Raw genomic sequence first — 17,905 nt, forward strand, 5'->3', positions numbered from 1 at the left:
CTGGTGTCCTCCTCTGAGCCCTACAGACTCCACCCTGTGGAGAGGGGTATGGACAGAGGAGGCCCAGAGGGAGCCTCAGCTGCTGGGACCCAAAGGTGGAACTGCAAGCTGGGATCGATCAAATCTATGGCCTTTACCATCATTCTTATTTTTAGTGAAATGTATGTACACACAATCAAATTTGTCTAAAAACCTAGACCTTGAGTTTAACATGACTCTCATTTTTCAAATTAAAAAGCTGAGGATGGAGCAAAATGGAGTCAGAAAGGCCAGGGTCATGCTCTGCTCCCTTTCTTTTCTTTAGGTCTTTTCTCAAATGTCGCCTTGTCAGTGAGGCCTTTCCTGATGAACCTATAAAATAGCCCTCTTGGGGCTGGCCCAGTGGTGTAGCAGTTAAGTTGGCACACTCTGCTTCAGCAGCCCAGAGTTCGTGGGTTCAGATCCTGGGTGTGGACCTACACACTGCACATCAAGCCATGCTGTGTCAGGTGTCCCACATCCAAAATAAAGGAAGACTGGCACAGACGTTAGCTCAGGGAAAATCTTCCTCAGCAAAAAAAAAAAAAAAAAAGTAATAGCCCTCTCCCCTCCCCCTGCTTTATTCTTCTTTACAACGTTCATTACTACCTGACATAGCTTTGTTTATTGCCTATTTCCCCTCCCTAAAATGAAGCTCCCTGGAACAGGGATCTTGCCTGGTTTCTTCACACCCAGGAAGAGCACCTGGCACATGGCAGCATATTTAATGCTTTAAATTAATTAATTTATAAATTTTATTAATAGATTAATAAATGTTAATAAATTAATAAAATGAATATTTAATGAATGAATGAATCAAAGAATGTGATTCTTTAGATCATACCAATGGTTCTCAAAGGTGGTCCCTACATCAGCAGTATCAGCGTCCCCCGGCAATTTGTTAGACATGAAAGTTCTCTCCGCTCCAGGCCTACTGATCAGAAACTGGAGGTGAAGCCCAGGAATCTGTCTTTTAACAAGCCCTCCAGGGGGTTCTGATTCAGTTTGAGATCTGCTGGACTGTACAAACACAGCCTCAGCTGAAAATCTCCGAAGAAATGGCGAACGAAGCTATGGAGTGGACGAGAAGACAAAGGGAGACATGTGGAAAGAGAAGGAAGGGGCCTCAGGCCCGGGGAGCAGCAACAATGGTGAAGACAAGGTAAGATTTGGGTTCCGTCCTGCCTGGAGACAGCTGCGAGCCTCAGACTGTGGCTCAGCTAAGATGCAGCTCCTTGGCAAAGATTTTCCTTTCTCCATTGGCTTCACCATCCCACCACCCCCCAGCTGATTTAGGCCCCCCCCAGCTCCAGAGCTCTCCTAGGGTGTGCCACTCTCTATTGCAATAATCTATGCAAGAAGAATATCCGATGGAACTCACGGGAATGACAGAAGTGTCCTACGTCTGCTCTCTCCAATATGGCACCCTTATGTGGCTACCGAGCACTTGAAAGGTGGCTAATGTAACGGAAGAGCTGGATTTTTAATTTTATTTAGTTTAAGTTTCAACCACCACATGTGGCCAGTGGCTACTATTCTGGACAACGCAGGTCTTTGCACCCATCCTTAGAGGGGTCCAGGTCCTAGGACCACTCAGCCTACCCCCGGATAACTGCCTGTGGAAGGAGACTGAGATGTCAGCATCATTCATAGGCCATGGGGGGTATCTTTAGCAACAGGGATTTTCAAATTGAAGTTCCTCAGTGTCCAGAAAAGGGTAGCATCTTCCTTTCTGCCACATGGGGCCCCCTGGGGCTGCACCAGTCCCTCCCCAAGGAGGGGCCTGCCTCCCACTAATCTATATAGTCCTTGATGGTGGGGACGTTGCCTTTTGTCTGTATTTCTAGCCAGTGGTGCTGGCACAAAGTAGAGACTCAAAAACTGCTCCATGGCTGACTGAAAAGCAAAGTGACTGCTTGGCTAGAGGTGCATGCCAAGACAGGACAGATTGCATTAGACCCATCACCACTGACAGTACCCTTTGCTGCCGAGAAGCCCTGAGAGGCCACGTTAGTGAGGGTCCTCCAACCTCCACCCACACTGAGAGCCAGCACGGCTCTGTCCCAGCCCTCCCCGGAGCCTGTTGACCTCCTTCCTGCTTGGCAAGTAGACCATGGAGCTTGGCAAGGAGCCCAAGAACAGAGCGATTTTGAAGGAGACCAGTGACCTTAGGCAAATACCTTGCTGAAAGGGAAATAATCTCAAGGCTCAGTAGACACTGCTTCTGGGCCCACCAGACCTGCCACCTGATCTTTCCCTCTGCTTCTTCTCAATGCCCAGTGCAAACCATTTCACAGCCATTTCACTTGTGTAAGGGCTTAGCCCTGGTCTGCTGGTCTTCGTGAAAGAGCTCCGGACGGTGGTGGGAGGTTGGCCACTACGAAGAGATGTCCCCCACAAGCATGCCCTTGTACTTTTCTCAACCCCAGATGCTTCCTGTATGAAATGGCCACCAGTCACCTCTCCTTGCCCAGGAGACAGCATTGTGGAAACTGGACCTGGTTCTTCTAGTGGAAAAGGAGCAAAGGTTTGTAGGGTGAAGGTAGAAATGGTTTCTCAAGTGACAAGAGGTTTATTTCTTGGTAGTGTATTGGGGGTTTACAGTATCCTGTATGTTGCTTCAGTTTTGTAAGGCACGGGAATCTTCTTTTCCACAGGGACTGTTTGAAGTGTTAGCAGAAGATGCTGAAAATTATCCCTTTCTCATCTGAGAGAAGAGCCTGCACTCTGAGAAATGAGAAAGGATCGTTTTGTCTCTGTGGATATTGATTATACTAAACTCTTGGAAAGAAAGGAAATATCCAGGCAGAAGATCAATTCTTTTAAATGACTAGATGGACTTTAACTTGAATCAAAAGTTGCATTTTATGTCTTCCTATTGCTTTAAAGTTATAATTACATTCCTGTAGAGTCTCTGAGTTTAGAGAAATAGCTTAAAAGAATTTCCATGCTGAGTTGAACAAACTACCTGCCTGGCCCAGAATCACATCTTCCCTGGTAGCCCTGAGGAGTAGCTTCTAGGTACACAGGGCAGTTTTCTGCCCTACCCTCCCATTCTGCATGGTGTTACAGTGCATTATAATGCATTGAGCATGAGGACTTTGGGCTAGTAGGGTGCAAATCCCATCACTCATTAGCCGGGAGACTTGGGAAGATACTTCATCTCTTTGTTGTATAGCGTCATCCCTGTAGCATGGGAATGATAATTGTAATCCGTCTCTCATAAGAGTTCTAACTATTATGCTTAGTCACATAACCCAAGCACTCTGGAAATCCTTTGGGTCTATCATATATAAATTGTTGGACTGAATGTTTGTGCGCCCCCAAAATCCATATGTTGAAGTCTTAACCCCCAATGTGATGGTATTTGGAGATGAACCCTTTGGGAGGTGATTAGGTCATGAGAGTGGAGCTCCCATAGTGACATTAGGCCCTGATAAGAAGAGACATGAGGGAGATCTTGTTCTCTCTCTCCCCTCGCACACACACAGAGGAAACGCCACGTGAGGACACTGCGAGGAGGTGGCCGTCTGCAAGGCAGGAAGAGAGCCCTCACTAAGAACTGAGTCGGCCAGCACCTTGATCTTGGACTTCCAGCCTCCAGAGCTGGGACAAATAAATCTCTGTAGTTTAAGCCACTCAGTCTTTGGTATTCTACTATAGCAGCCCAAATGAACTGAGACATGAATTTACGTAAAGTACCCAACTGGGACCTGTTTATATTTTCGTTTCATATAGCCTCAGAGATAATTTGTGTTTGCTATGGTCTCTGTGGAGGGGCCCCTCAATTTCCTCCTTTTAAACTTGGTCCTTGCTCTCTTATATCAGGATCACCCGAGAGAAGTGCAGAAGATTAGACATTAAGGATCTAGACATGGTTCGGTCCAACCTCTCATTTTACCCGCAATGAAACTGAGCTTGCAGTAAAATTTGACAGTACAGGAGCATACAAATGCATTAGCATATTACTATTAAATGGTTTAATGTACAAAAGTGCAGGTAGCATGCCTGACACACAGCAGATGCTCATTAAATGTGTCTTTCTGTGAAATTGCCCAAGATCATACAGCTAATTAGAGGCTATTCTTATGTGAATTTAAAAGGCCTAGAAACTAGGTGCCCCTCTCAAGGAAACCACTGTCCATAGGCTTGAAGTCAGGGGGAGGAATAAGATCCATGTTATTGCAATGTCTAAGTGTTTGACCGTAGCTCATGCCATCTACCAATGTGTGGAGAACATTTTTCACAAGAGCTAGCGAATCCTTCCCTTTGGCACTGTGGACCCCACTGCTAAATGAGAAAAGATGAAGCCCCCGATAGAACTCTCAGCCCCTGTCAACTGGAGTGTAGGGTAGAGTTTGGGGTTCAATGCTGGCCGTATGCATTGAGGGGGGCAATGTTGAGTTACTTGATGAAAATCACCACTTAAATGTCACTGCAGAAATCTGAGTCCTGCATATCCAAATAAATTCCTGACCATTCTCTCTCAAACTGCTCTGACTGTGTCATTTCCCCACTCACCAGTGTGCTCCACTCCCCACTCAATCTGGGTCCAGCCCTACAGCTCAGTGTCCACAACTCTCTGTGCTGCCACCTCTCCAGCTCACCTTCCAGCGATGTCCACATGGTTTCCACTCTTCGGTCAAAATGGACTCCACTGCCCCTGGGTTTTCCTCCTCCTGCCTTGGCTCCTGTAGTCCCCTCTGCCTCATATGTTCTCCTCCTCCTGCTTTGCCTGCTGTTGCCTGTTAATAGCCCATCTGTCTGCGAAGACCCTTCCCAAATGCCACCTCCTCCTGAAACTTTCCTACCATCTCCAGATGGACGATGCCCTTTGAACTCCTTCTAGGACACATCTCACTGTCTTTGAGACAGGCTCAGGGGAGACACATCAACTTTCCCATCCTATTGGCCGACCCCAGCCCCCCGGGGCCCTGCAAGCTTGTCCTGTGCATCACTGTGTGGGCAGCACAGTGCCTCACGCCTAGAATGTGCTCCATAAATATCCATGTCAGTGAATCGACTTTGTTCTAGATTTTGTCCGACTAGCATCCCCCGAGCTATCCAAATCTCAATCTTCTCACACACTGGGCGTAATTAAAATGGCCATGTGGCCACTCTGAAACCACCGTTTCTAGGGCACAGAGCCCCATATGTTATGGGCACTGGCAGTCTGACCTTACCCTGTTGCTTGAGACAGGACTAAAATGCTTGTCACAACTTCTGAGTGTTAACTATTTCTAGTTAACTGCCACCACTGGTCCGTCCCCAGTGTGGTCATACTAGATGGGACTTCTGACATCCTCCCGTTCCCTGCCTCTGCTCGAAGACTGGAGGGCTCCTCCACCCAGTCCTGTGCTCTCCCTTTCCTAAGCAACCTGCCACAGCTGGAAAATCCCTGCCCGCAGCGGCCCCCTCTCCAGCTGGCAGATAGCGGCTTTGTTTTCCAGGCTTCTCTGACCTCCAGCCACTCCAGCCATAGGCTCCAAGAGCCCAGTAACCAAAATAAATACACCTGCCCTAGTGGTCAGCCTAAGTTGAGGCTGGGAGACGCATGGTGAGCCTTGGTTGCTCTTTCTCTGGAAGCAGATGTGGTGACAGAGCTGGAGACTGGAAAGCAGAGCAGCACTCCACTCCTGGGGACAGCTCACAGGGACAGGAGACAGGCGAGGCAGGCGCGTGGAGGCCCTGGGAGCAGGGAGAGGACAGGACCCACGCTTGGTGCTGAGAGGGCAGCTGGTACAGATCTGTATGAGGTGGTGGTAGCCAGACCTCCGAGATTCCCCAACCCCATAGGATTTTCCATGCCCAGTTGGCTCCCAGGATCCAGCCCCCACCTCCAAGGGGCCAGGTCATGGAGACTTTGCTCCATGGTGTGAAAGACTGATGGTAAAGGGCCAAGTGGACAGGGGTGGGCCCTTGGGTAGAAGTCACCTAGGGGCAGATCAGGTTAGTATTTGCCGTGAGGGGAGCACTGTTGGGTGGCAGGACTCTTCTGTGTTAGACTGTGGGTCACAGGCTCAGGGGATCCCTCTCCCCGCCAGAGGCAGAAAGGGGCTGTGGTGGAAGGATTAGGATCCAGGGTGACCCAGGCAGCCTCTCTCTCCACTGAGTGTGACCCAGATTTGAGGGGGTTCCCTGAGCAAAACAGCTCAGAGGATCAGCCCCGGTCCCACTGGCCCCCGGTGTTTCTGGCCATTGAGCACTAAGGAGGAGAGGTGGGCTTCGAATGGGGCTCTCCAGCGCTCTGTTCTGACATCAAAGCTGCCTCCAACCCCACAAACTCTAGGTGGAGGCTGCAGCCAGGACTCTGTCAACACAAGAATTGGTGATGGATGAAGACCCCATCCTCCTTACTGCCCCCACCCCGGGCTGATGCAAAATAAGAGAATAGAGAGGATCTACCCCTCATTGACTCCTCAGCCTCATTCAATTCCCCCCGCTGTGGGTTCTTATAGCATGCGATTTCCTGTTTCTGCTGTAACAAATTACTGCAAACGTGGTGGCCTACAACAACGCTGGTTGATTCTCTCACACTTCTGGAGGCCGGAAAGCCAAAATAAGTCTTAAGGGGCTAAAATCAAGGTGTCAGCAGGAATTTCACTCAGGAAATTCCTAGGATTTTAAGAGCTCTGTGCCAAGAACTGGGACGAAGACCAAGTATATATTTATTATAAATCACAGTATCACATTATTACACTGGGACCGTGTGTGAGGCGAGAATGGAGAGGTGGGGGAAGGACATGCTGGCAGCCACACTCTAGGAGAGAAAACGAAGAGAGGATTTGCTTTTATCTGTGAAGGGCTCTCCCAACGGTTCCCTCTGCTATCCCTAAGACTAGACTTCCTGCCCCTCAGCCTAACCAGACACCCCCCTCCATCTGTCTCCATGGGGAAGTGCCACCAGGAGCCCTCTGCGCTCAGCCCTGCTCAGAGGGAGCTGGCGTCCCATCTCCCTGCTTTGGGGCCTGCCTTTCCCACACCGCCTCCTGCAGCTTGACACCCCCCTCAGGAGACAGTAGAGATGGGGCGCACATTGAAAGGGGAGCTGAATATACACCGAGATTTTGGCATCCTCACTAGCCACAGAGGAGAAAGTTGTGAAATGGGTTACAACGACCATGGGGATTTCTCCCACCTTTTCATCCTCCATTCAGTAACAAGGTGTTGGTTTTCTAAATTTGTGGCTGATGATAATCCCTAGAAAGAGTTAGAAATGTCTTAATCTTTTGACAGGACAGCAATAATAAGAGAGAAATGTGGAGGACTCACTTAAGAAAATTAAAAGGCTGGGACTCCCAGATAAACAGAGAAATGGACTTCCAAGCAGCCTCCTGAGAGAGGCCTTAGCACTAGTAAGATGCACTCACCTTCCACCTAAGCAGGTGGCTTCCCCACTGTCCCCAGGGTAAATCCTACACCTCGCTTAGGGAGTCGGACCCAATGGAGGCAGATTTTTTCCATGCATTGCATCTTCTTAAGTGCTCCCTCCTGCCGTGTAAGAGATGAGGACCTAGGACAGGAGCAACTATCACAGGGGTGACCTCCTGGCCTTGTCACTTGCCTGGGCAGCTCTTGAGTTTTCCATTATTAGGTTGGTCTTCTGGTCAAGATTCATGTGCTTGTTAAGACTAACATCCCTGCCAGCCTTGCTGATTAAGAAGACACGTATGTCATGGGACTGTGTCGGCAGAACAGGCCTCTGCAGGAGATAGAAGCCATCCAAATGGCCAGAGCAGCACCTTCCTATCACCCGAGCTTTCATCTCAGGCCTCGGAGCACTGAGCCAGGAAAGGCTGGTTCGCATTTTCATGTGGTCAAGGTACTTCTCCTTCTCAACTCAAGTCTGCACTCTGGATCAGCATCACGGGGAGGTCTTATGGGTTGATTTGTGTCTGCCCAAAAAGATACGTTGGAGACCAAACCCTAGTACCTCAAAATGTGACCTTATTTGGAGACAGGGTCTTTACAGAGGTACTCAAGTTAAAATGAGGTCAATAGGCTGGGCCCTAATGTAATATGACTGTTGTCCTTATAAAAAGGGGGAAATTTGGACAGGGAGACAGACACACACAGAGAGAGGCTGCCATGTGAAGATTTGAGTTACGCGGCTGCAAGCCAAGGAGCTACCAGAAGCTAGGAGAGAGGCCTGGAACAGATCCTTCTCTAGAGACTTCAGAGGGAATGTGGCCTTGTGACACCTTGATCTCGGACTTCTGGCCTCTGGAACTATGAGAGAACACATTTCTATTGTTTTAAGCCACTTAGTTTGCGGTACTTTGGTATGGCAGCCCCAGCAAACTAACACACAAGGGCTTGAAGTAGGAGGTTCGCTGAAGTCCCGATCTGCTCTGTTTTGACTGGAAATGCGCTCCTCCTTCAGTAAGAAAGTCTCTCTTGGCCAGAATGTCTCTCCTTCTGGCCCTTAGGGCTCAAGGTCTTCTCTCCTGTGGCTCATGCAGAGCAAAATTGAAATTCCTCAGCCTGGATGTCAAGACCTTCAACCATTCACGGGTTTATTCATTCAACAAACATCTGTCGGCCGCCTCCAGACGAGGGAGGCATGTGATCTGCTCAGGAGGATCTGTACCTTCTCCCTGCCTGGGGTAATTTGCACCCGAAGCACCTACCTTCCAGCAGATCCACTCCCCCTTGCTTCTTCCCCTCTTTGTGAGCCTTTGTCCCAGTTGTCACTTCCACTTTCAATGTCCATTAGGAGTGCTAGCTCAGCATGCCCAAGTTCAGCTCACATTTCCCCTCTTCCATGAAGTCTGCCCAGACTCTGTGAGTTGGTGGGGTCCCTGCTCCCCTGTGCTCCCTTGGCCTCTTGCTTACCCCCAATTCTTAGCCCTAACCACCATCTGTCTCATGGTCTAGTTACTTGTCTGCTTGCCTGTGTCCCTCACCTGACCAGGACTTTCAGAATGAGAAGTTAATTCATCCTCGTGTGCCCACCACAGTGCCTGCACAGAACAGGCGCTCAGTAATGTTTCCTGAATTGGCTGAATTCAGTGCCATGTGCTCTGGGGCAGCAGAAAAGCAGGAAAGCATCTTGGCCCCCTTGGCCAGGGTGTCTCAGGGGCACGACTGAAGATGGCATCTGTTTCTAAGGGCTCCGATGCCTCACTCCTGTTGCGGCCCCACCTCCCCAGCCTGCCGTGTCGCTCATCCCAGAGGGGCCTGCCCTGGTGGGAGCTCCTGAGCTCACTCCTTTGGGCGATTTTAGATTCTCCCCCACTTCGGATGAGAAAAAATAGAGCCAGGCATTCTCCTGACTTTCCTTCCTTTTCTTTCCTCAGACCCCTCCGAAGCAGGTAGTAGAACGGAAGGTGGTCCCGGGGATGGGAAAGCTCTTCTTACAGAGAGGTTTCAGATAAAGGCCATGCGAATCCTGACAACAGTGGCGAGCGGCCAGGAATGGATGCAGTATAACTACGTGTTGGTGGGCTTGACTCTGAATTTCCCACCGACAGACATTTTCCACTGAGCCAGTCACTCTAGTGGTAGACAGGAGGTGGTGACTGAGGTGCTCCGCTCCCCAGAAGCCCAGGTCACAGTTCAGCTCCACACTAACGCAGGCTCTGAGAGCAGAATAACTGACCCTCCCCGACCTGCTGGCCACGCGCTCTGAAGCCCTGGCGAGTGTACCCCCAGCGACCCTAGAGCTGGACTCTGAGCGCCTGAACTGAAACCCTGGTTTGATGTGACCAAGTTTCTTACCCTCTCTGAGACTTTGTGTCCTCACGTGTGAAATGGGGGTGATGATACACACCCCAAAGGGTTGTCTCAAGGTTTAAATGAGAGTGTGCGTGGAAAGCCCTGGGTTCGGGGGCTGGCACTCTCCTGATGGTGGTTCTGTGTGTAATGAGACCCCAGTGTAACGAGACCCGCAGGGGCTGCTGTTTGCCTGCTGCTGACCTTCCAGTCATCCTTCATAACGGTATCCCAATTTTGCCTTGAGAAATTTCCCTTTCCTCACTGGGTATAGTCTGGTGGGCCTGAAATCAGCCCATATACCACTGCTTTCACCCCAACCAGGGGCAGGTGCAGGCCCTGATCTAGGCCAGCAGGAGGGCAGCTCCTCGGAATTCAAAACTGAGCAAAGGGACAAAGAGACCTAGAAAGACGGGCATTTGTTTCATAGTTCCCTGGCCAGACTCCTGCTATAAGATCATTCCTGTAGATCCTGCTTCTTAGCACTGGCGAGAGCCTTTGGAACTGGAACATGGTTCAAATTCAGGTTCACACGCTCTGTGAGCCCGGGCGCATCATTTAATCTCTTCCAGGCCCTGTTTTCCTCAACCAGGAAAAGGGGGATATTGGCATCAGGGCTCTAATGGTGTTATTGTGGGATGAAGTGAGTTTGCACATCCAAAGTGCTGAGGACAGAACCTGGCACACGCTCAGTGCGGTGTATGTGCTGCTGTTGTTATAATTTCAAACCTGGCTCTCAGATCTTCCACTGATTCTCTTAGTGCTTAGAAAAAAGTATCATTCTTCCAGTAAATTCTCTTTGATTCAAGTTCACTAGAATCTTTTTGCTTGGGACGAAGAACTCTAACTGCTTTAGTGGTTTGGAGGTTAAAGAAACACGAAGATAGCTATGCCATCATTAGTGATTCATGCCTCACCTCAGTAAATTCAGTCTCTCCGTGATGGTGATGGCAAGTGGGCTCTTCTCCTTCCCAATCACGACTCAGCTTTAGACTGACTCCCCAAATGCTGACAGCTTAGGAGTTCTCTGTGAGCTCCAGCCCTGAGGCACACAGAAGGAGTAGTCCGGCTTGTCAACAGGGATCTCCAAGCTACCAATATTGATATGTCAGAGCCACCAACCCAAATTCCTTGGCCAGGACTTAATGCTGAGATCAAAAATAGGAAGAGGCAGGCCCGATGGGCGATCTCACCAGGAACTGGCTTCCGATCATTGGATATACCCATGGGCACATGGTTGATTCTCATTCTGATAAGGGGGTCAGTTAGTGCCAAATGACCCTCAAGAGCTCAACATGTGCAGGAAGCAGACCCAGAATAATTGGAAAATTCACGCCCCCCTGAGACTTGGGTTTGTCAGTTCCTGTTGAGGTTGACAGGCAAGGATAGCAGCTGGTACCACCTTCAAGACCCAAACCGCCTTAGCTGCTCCACGCCTCGATGCCTTTGCATTTGTTGTTCATCTGCCTGATGTGACCTTCCCCTTGCTTGGCCAGCACCCACAGTCATCATTCAAAACCCAGCTCAAGTGTCCCTCCCTCTCCACTCCCCTCCCGTCTGTGACACGCTCCTTTTCTGGGCCCTGTGCCATCCCACACCTCGTTATATTATACTCTCATCACACAGTCACTTTTTCTTCTGCTAAGTTGCTTGGTCTTAGAGGATGGAGACCCTATTTGTTTTACCTTTGTATGAGCTGCTAGTGTATAGTCAGCAAGTATTTGTTGAGTAAGTGAATTAGTTATTTTTTGTTGGACAACATGACAGGGAAGCTTATAAAATGAACCAAGGATCAGAAGCAAGGACGAGAGCTTTATTTTATTTTTGCATCTGACATGTAATATGATATTGGAATGGTCATGCAATTTCACTTCTTACACTTTGGGAGAACTTACCGTAAAAAAGCATTATATGGCCCTCATTTGTCACTCACCATGTAGAGATATTATAAGCAACACATACTTGTGAGGTACACTGAATATCTCAAACTATCACTTTTATGCTTGCTCAGAAACTGCTAGATTTATGTTTCTACCATGGCAGAATAAATGGATTTTAAGCAAAATGCAACTATCCAGAAAAAGGCTCAGGATAGAGAAAATAAGTTCAAAGGAAATTCAAGTAATCAAAAAGATAGTCTTCAGTCACCTCTGGACGCATACCCTATTCCAGGAGTTGTATGTGTGACAGGGAACGCCTATCTCTCTAGAGTTCAGGGGATCATGGAAAAAAGTCAAGAACATTTTTTAAAGCAAGTCTAAAAAGAAATGTAAATATGGGTCTAGTAGAGGACACTGCTAGAATTAAAAAGCGTTTCTTCATTCTTCTGCAACCAGAGGAAAAGATAGAAATATTTTGACCAATAACCAGGGCAAAGCTCAGAAGAGAGAGGCAAAATAGTGAAATAGGAAAAGAGTGTGGTTGTATCAGACAGCTTAAGCCAGTTATGCTGCAGGAACAAACACTCCCCCACAACTCAGAAACTTCCAACAATCAAGATTTACTTCCTGCTCACATTGAATGCCCATTGCAGGTCACCGATAGCTCTATTTCTTGTCCTCTTCATTTCAGGATCCAGGGTGAAGGAGCATCCCACATTTGGGACATCCTAGCCTCATCGCAGAGGAAAAGGAGCTCCAGTCCAAATACCCATGGCTCTTAAAGCTTCTTCTGGGAGGTGGCACACATCACTTCCACTCTCATTTCACCGGCCCAAGCAAGTTACACAGCGCAGCCTTATATCGATGGGGTAAGAGGAATAACTCTCCTAGGAGAGCAGAAAATATTTAACAAATAATAAAATCTAACAACATGGTCTGGAGTCAGGTCGACTTTAGCTTTTCTTTACTAGTCATGTGCTCTTGGGCAAGTCTTGACCCTCCCATGGAATCTATATATTGGAGATTCTAGTACCTACTTCTTTTTTTAATTTCCTTTTTTAATGCTTTTTGGTGAGGAGGATTGCTCCTGAGCTAACATCTGCTATCAATCATCCTCTTTTTTTTTTCTTCCCCAAAGCTCCAGTATATAGCTGTATATCCTAGTTGTGGGTCATTCTAGTTCTTCTATGTGGGATGCTGCCACAGCATGGCTTGATGAGCATATGCCCACGCCCAGGATCTAAACCTGCGAACCCTGGGCCGCTGGAGCGGAGCGCATGAACTTAATCACTTGGCCACGGGGCTGGCCCCTATAGTACCTACTTCTTAGCTGTGACAATTAAAATCAAATAACATATTACAACAGATGCCTTCTTTTCTTCCTTCTGGGTCATCCAACCCTCCTTCTACCATTGACTTCTTCCTCCCCCTCCATGCTGCTGACATCAATGCGACAGACTTGACAGGAGCCCCCAGAACGACTTAAGGCAGGAGGGTATTTGAGAGAAGGAGCAGGAAAGGAAGACAGGCACACTGCTTCTCTAAGACAAGATCCTGGCTTGATACATTCAGCGAGAGGAAAGAAATAAGTCCCCAAAGTGTTTTAATGTTTGGATAGGACTTTATCCTAAAGGGAATAATAGGATAAGCACGTAAAGATGTATATATACAAGAGGGGTCGCTGCATTTTTTAAAAACAGTAAAAATTTGTGCACAATCTAAATGTTCAGGAATAGGGATTAAATGGAGGATACTTTATCCACATAACTGAATACTCAGCATCCATTAAAACGACGATGTATTTCTGTATTTATTGACACAGAACAATCTCCATGATAGATTATTCAGTGGAAAGAAGACCATTATACCAAAAAGCACATATAAGAAGAGTTCATTAAAAATTTTATTTAAAAATTATACGTATATCAGTGGCTTATATATGTATATAACCACTATTAAGGTAATTACATAACCTCTATTGAGGTCATTATATATGTAAATAACCACTAATAAGATGTATACATATATATATATATAAAACCACTATTAAGGTAAATATATACATATAACTACTGTTACAACTCTTATTATGTGTGTGATCTGGTGATTTTTCTTTTCTTTTTTTTTCAGATTGGCACCTGAGCTAATATCCATTGCCAATCTTTTTTTTTTCTTTCCTTCTTCTCCCCAAAGCACCACAGTACACAGTTGTATATTCTGGTTGTGCTGTGTGGGACGCCGCCTCAGCATGGCTTGATGATGAGCGGTGCTAGGTCTGCACCCAGGATCCAAACCAGCAAAACCCTGGGCCCGCCGAAGTGGAGTGCACGACTTAACCACTCAGCCATGGGTCTGGCCCCTGATTTTTCATATTTTTATTTGCATCTTCTTTGTATTGTCTGAGACTTTTTTTTAACAATGAGCATTATTCCGTTACAGTCAAAGAAACAATAAAGCTATTTTCACTAAAAAAACTTATAATTTACTAAGACCTCATTTGAAATCTCCGTCCTTGAGAAGCTAAGCAATTTTACAACTGAAAACTAACAGCCACACTGCTCTTTCCCCAAATGCTCTCTGATTCAGGACATTTAAACATCACAACCACGTCCTGATGCGACAATAATGTTTCCTGTTGTAACCCTGGATGGTTAATATTTTCAGTATAATTACTTTTGGTGATTATCACGAGGGCTCCGGGGAAAGTCGCAAGGATGACAGACTCCCTTTGAAATCCCCATCTCTCCTCCATCTCTTCTCTACTCTTTGCCCAGAGTCTTCAGGGCCCTGTAGTCGTTCAGCGCTGCCCATGTAACACCCCACAGCCCGTCCCCCACCTCAAAGACTTCATTCTCCCCGACCCACAACTGGAATCGAAACTCTACACCCCTTAGTGACCCCAGTGTCTGAGAGTGTGGGGAAGAAAGTAACTCAATCCGGCTGAGTATTTTCATAGGGTATGAGGAAACAGTTGGCTTAACCTGCCTGGGTTAGTAACTTTTAATTGTCTTTCAATTGTCAGCTCTTTCTCGTTTCATTTCCCCACTCTGGTTAACAATAAATGTTACTGTGTGCTATGAGTTCAATTACGTCCCATGAAAATTCATGTTAAGGTCCTAATCCTAAATGCCTCAGAATGTGACTTATTTGGAGATAGGGTCATTGCAGATGTCATTTGTTAGGATGAGGTCATAGAGGAGCAGGGCAGCCTCTTATCCAATATAACTGACGTCCTTATAAAAAGGGGAAGTTTGGACACAGACACACACCCAGGGAGAAGGCCATGTGAAATCCAGAGTTATCCAGCCACAAGCCAAGGAACCACTCGAAGCTAGGAGAGAAGCCTGGAACAGATCCTTCTCCAGAGCCTTCAGAGGGAGTGTGGCCCTGCTGACACCTATCTCAGACCTCTGGCCTCTAGAACTGTGAGGGAATAAATTTTGGTTGTTTTAAGTCACCCAGTTTGTGATAATTTGTTACAGCAGCCCTAGCAAACTAATACATCATCTATAGTCTTTTTTTCCTATTCTAGTACATATTCTTTTATATATAGTCACTCAATGGAGTCATATTACACATACTTTTCCCCTAAATCATAACTGTGGGGATTGGGTTCTGTAGAGAAGAGGGGAAGCAGGCCAAGTTCCTCGTACCTTCAGGAAAGAAGTCGGGGGCTACAACGAACTGAGTGCCTCACAGGTGTGATAGGTACCTTTACTTACTTTATCTCACTTCATCCTCATACCAGCCTTTCAAGTGTGAGGAAACTGAGGCTGAGAGACGTTAAGAAGCTTATCCAAAGACACAGCTCCAAACTGAACCCGGATCTTTTAACGTCAATTCAAATGCTTCCCATTATATCAACCCGTGATAGACCAGAAGGTTGGTCCAGGCGGTCCTGGGCTAGATCTCCCTAGCACCCATTCAACATGACACATGTGATGAAATGGCCTTGCCAAAGGGCCAGTTACGTCAATTAGGGCGAACGCTGACTCTCAGCCCTCCCACAAGAGGGCTCTTGTGCACAACCTCCGACCCTGAAACAGTTCCCTCTTCTTTCACGCCATGCTCGGCCTTGATGTTCACAATGATAATCACGATGATGATAATAGTAGCTGTCTTTTATTGAGCCCTTGCTATGTGGTGCACACTGCTTGAAGTTGTTACAATGCGTTATCTCCTTTAATACAAGGTCACTCCATTGCAAGTAGCAGTCTTAGGATTGTTATCTCTAAGACAAATTTTCTTATTCCTTGCATGCTACTGCCTCCGTTAGCACCAAAGATTTCAGTAATGTCAGTCTAGTGAATTTATACTCAATCTATTCTCTGGAGGAGATGAAGCAGTGCTAATATCTGGGAAAAGTCACACCAATGTTTCCAGCTAGCATCTGTCATCCCAAGAGATCAGCTAATTGTTTCTGATATCACTACCACATATAATGAGGGACGGGAGTGCCATGCTAATGAGTGTGGATGGCTCTTTTCAATAAGGGGCCTAGAAAAATGCATGATTCCTCCTCCTCTCATTTTCCATACTGTTCCCTAGAACGCCCCCTTCATTCATGAGTCACTCTGTTCCATGATTCACCTAGAAGTTAATAGTTACAACACTGGAATAGTCATTTATGGCATTGATTTTAGAATACATTTTGGTGTTAAGTCACCACTCATTTATGAAATAAATGTTTCTCGTGGCCTATTAGCCAGCGGGTCTGCTGGCTACCGGGACTACAAAGATAAATAAGACACAGTCCTTGCTGCCAAGACGTTCAAAGTTATTTATGCAGGTGATGTATGAAGTTGGTTAAAGGAAGAAAGAGACCTTGTAAGTCTGTGTTAGCAACAAGACACCATCAATAAGTATAAATAAGAAAAGTCTAATCAAGTGGGATTTTATTTTTAAAGCTGTCTGGAGTATTAGAATCAGTGCCCATGGAGACTCTGAGAAGACCTAGTTGGCAGAAAAGTAAAATTGGGCACAGCTGGATCATATTTACATAAAGAAAGGCCAGAGACCAGAGTGTAAGTCAGGTCATGCTCCGATGATAGGAAACGAGCCTGGGAGAAGATGTCAGGTGCATGAGGCCCCTGAATCAGTAGCCTGACTTTGTCAACGTATAAAGACCAGTCACTGAGCAAAGCCAGGTGAAGCTCTTTATCACCCAGTAACCAAAACTGCTTCTTCATTCGGGATCAGGCCAGCTCCAGTCACTGGTAACCATAATAGAATAGTTGTGACAATCTCATCATGTCTGATGAGAATGGGTCTTAGGGCTTTCTTTCCATGGTCAAATTACAAAAAAGAACATTGGTCCTCTTTTTCGGACACCTCCTTTCTTTCCAACTCTCCAAATCCTTCCAATCCTTTGAAACCCAACTCAACTCTCATCTCTTCTATGCGGTCTTCCCTAATGTTTGCTGCACTCTGTGCTCATTTACACTTAGGGTTTGTTCCATACACTTTTAGCACCAATTATCTGTGCTCTGTATTGTTCCGTATTTCTTGTGCATAAGTGGAAAGACAAGCCCTCCTGTCTGTCTAATGACTAGAGCTAATGACCAAGCTAAAATCTACTTCTCAACCCTTTTCCAAGTCTCTTATACTGCCAACTTCCTCCTGTGAGTCTCTTCTCATCCAGCTTCCTCACTTCTTTTTTTTGCCCCCCTCTCCCCACCTCTCTCTCCTTAACTTAGCAAAGCAAATTGTGAAGCTCAAAAGATTTTTGCTGCCAGGTTTTACCGGTAAACATGGTAAATATAACGACCTGGGAAAATGATGAAAATTACAAGAATCTTCAAAAGGATTATAGCCAGGTTATTTCTGTTCTTCCTTAAAATTTAAATGAAGCTAATGTTTAATCTTTCTGAGCCTCTCAAGCTAGATGTCCCCTTAAATGTGGCTTCTGGAATCCATTTATCCCATCATTCTTTTATGACTCTTTCCAGATCCAATATGTTTTCTGTAAATCTCAGATGCTAAAGGATGGGTCACTCAAGTTTCCTCATTTTTATCAGAAATGGCGTCTTATTTCTCAGTGTCCCTCTACTTCATGTGAACATATGTTAATCCCTGGCACGCTACTGGCAGATAATAAGCTGTTTGAAAGTAGGAACTAGGTTTCAAACATCTTTCTTAACACCTTACCCCATGCTGTACATTTAAGTTTCTTCTTCCTTTCCTGACTAATAACACTCAGCCTCATCATTCACACCCCAGCTCAAACATCATCTTCTCTTCAACTCCTCCTCGCTACTCTTTCCTCTCTTCCCCTTCCGAATCTCCAGGCAGAA

At 46.6% G+C, this 17,905-nt stretch overlaps 1 protein-coding gene across 2 annotated transcripts in view; it reads right to left on the reverse strand.

Moving 5' to 3' along the window:
• TRIM67 (tripartite motif containing 67) overlaps positions 1 to 17,905 on the reverse strand; it is a 53,913-nt gene that overhangs the window by 22,478 nt on the left and 13,530 nt on the right. The gene's annotated exons all lie outside the window — the stretch shown is intronic.

Source organism: Equus przewalskii, chromosome 1 (assembly GCF_037783145.1).
Source record: "Equus przewalskii isolate Varuska chromosome 1, EquPr2, whole genome shotgun sequence".
Lineage (NCBI taxonomy): Eukaryota > Metazoa > Chordata > Mammalia > Perissodactyla > Equidae > Equus > Equus przewalskii.